This window comes from Talpa occidentalis, unplaced genomic scaffold (assembly GCF_014898055.3).
Source record: "Talpa occidentalis isolate TD23 unplaced genomic scaffold, MPIMG_talOcc4v2.1 talOcc4.16, whole genome shotgun sequence".
NCBI lineage: Eukaryota > Metazoa > Chordata > Mammalia > Eulipotyphla > Talpidae > Talpa > Talpa occidentalis.
In genome coordinates this window covers 15,237,561-15,239,984 of record NW_023601653.1, presented here as the reverse complement: position 1 = coordinate 15,239,984, position 2,424 = coordinate 15,237,561, and the positions used below count along the sequence as shown (strand labels likewise).

The window sequence follows — 2,424 nt, the reverse complement described above, 5'->3', positions numbered from 1 at the left end:
TCTTCAGCCCATCTATAACTCTACCCTGACTATCCCATAACCCTAGAGCATCTACAGATCAAAACGAACAATTAGAGTGAGACGAATCTCCACCGAATGGGAACATGCATATTTTATAAAGTTTTTATTGGCTTCCTAGAGAATCCAACTCAATCTGAAAATTTCATTTCACAAAAACATTAAGAGTGATGTGTGTGAGTATAGGTATGTGTGTGAATGGATATGTCTTTGTATGTAAGTGTGTGTATATGCCAGTGTATGTGAGTGTATGGATGATTGTGTATGGGCATGTGAGTGTGTGTTTGTGTGTGTATTTGTATATGTGCCAAGCAGAGGTAAAGAGGAGGAACATCAGTAAATCAGACCATTTTTTTAATCTACCTGGTACTTAATGTCTAGTTGCACACAAATATGCATGATTGATCTTTTTTATTTAAATATGAACATCTGTTTGAATTTGAAATTTGCTCAAGCTCTTGGTCGCACAGAGTCATACAGTCCATACCTGGACTTGAATCAAAGCCTGAGTTTCTTTATGTAGAAGACTTGCCAGGAGAAATCCCCTTTTAAAGCCCTACCTGGTCTGGAATTCCATGACTTGAAAGGCTTATGCATTGGAGAAATAAAATGAAATTTGTTGATGAAACCTGAACTAGTTTTCTCCTGCTTGTCTCTTGGAATAGCTAGTAAAATAAACACTAAAACTCTGCAGTCCCCAAAAAGACCACAAAGCCCTGGAAACATTTCAAATTATCCTGAAATTGAGGTCACTGTGGAGGACCCTAATAACAGCAATTCTCAAACTTCAGCTGGTCCAACCCCTAACAGTTGTTCCCTTCAAGTTTTGAAGGGGAGAGATTTCCTTTGAGGCCTAGAATACCAAAATCACAATAACAAAAACAAAATAAACCAGAAAGTTGAAAATCTTTTCAAGGAAAAATGCAGTGAAGCTCTTGGCCTTAAACAAGTTTTGCAAGTGCCATCTGCATTATTTGTCTCTTTCCCAGAAGACTTTGATGCCGAAGGCTTACCTGAGGATGCACCATTCCCAACCACCATTACTTTTGGCATTCCAAGCCTGGAGGAGATAGTCAGAAACAAGACCAAAATTAAGTTCATTATTTAAAAGCTCAAATTGTTTGAGATGGCAATTAAGAAGAGACCCTCCTCTTCTAAGAGCCTTCCAAGTGAAATAAGTCCACAGCCCAATGCTATACTACATCGTCTGGTGTTGAAGATCTTATCACTCACATGACAATTCCAGATTATGGTAATGAAAGTGTCAAAAGCTGAAAAATCTATACGGCTAAGAGTAGAAGCTAATGACCTCTTCAGTGGAAAATTTGGTGAAACTATTGGCATGAATTTTTCTGTAAATGTTCCCTACAGGAAAAAAAAAAATCACAATGATCCCTGGCTCTGTGGTGGTTGATGGCATGCCTCCTGGGGTGTCACCCAAGCCCCCCCAGTTACCTGCACATCATCTCCATGAATAGATATTAGATTCAGCTGAGTTTATCAAATTCACAGTCACTAGACCATTTTCAGAGCTTATAATTAATAACCACTTGGTTGATCAGAGTGAGTCAGAAGACCCAGCTGAGCCAAGTAAGTAGGAGGTTCCTGCAACAAGAAATAAGGGAGATTGATGAAAGCGCTCAGAGTAAGCAAGTACCAGACCCCATGGGGTAGACCTTTTCCGTCCCAGGCTTCAAGCATCAGTGGCAGAGAAGAGTCAGTCACTGACCCAAACTATGTAATATACTTGTATAACAGAAATACCTGCTATACACACTTATTCTACTTTTAGATAGAAATGTCTGCTTTTTTAGCAGTTCTGTGATTTGAGTTAAAGAGCAGAGTGACTATAGATTTGGATTGGTTGGTTTACTTGGAAGTATCATGGGGGTTTTACAGCAATGCTGGAAGATGACAGGAATAGATCCCACCAGATTTTTTATGTGTTCAGCTGAGGCTTCAACTATCGAGCTTATTTTCCAATCAAGTAAAGATAACTCCTGCTGGAACATCTCAACTTTTGCCATGAAGAAAGAACCTGTCAGAGTTCTGTTCTTTTGTTTTTCTATTTGAAAAACTAAATGATCCTTTGTTTCCAGCCCTCCTTAACAACTGAGTGAACAGTTAGTGTCTGTATATTCTACTAAACCTTTTCCTAAGCTGTATCTATCATAGTTGACATGTTTTTTATCAAAACTAAAATGCAACCATATAGATTACCTAGTAGCCAGTTAAGAGGTCAGTATCTCAGTATGTGGCTTATAGATGGATACAAAGAACCTCTTGCTGAGTTACTTTCACCTAAATCAAATGCATGATACAGCAAGATCGAGTATGAGTATTTGTGCAAACTAAGTGACACTAAAATCTCCCACTCATGTGACCGACTTTGTAATTTTACTTACA

At 38.5% G+C, this 2,424-nt stretch overlaps 1 pseudogene; it reads left to right on the top strand.

Moving 5' to 3' along the window:
* Window positions 1-439: 439 nt before the first annotated feature.
* On the top strand, window positions 440-1,692 carry LOC119248207 (general transcription factor II-I-like; annotated as a pseudogene).
* Window positions 1,693-2,424: the final 732 nt, after the last annotated feature.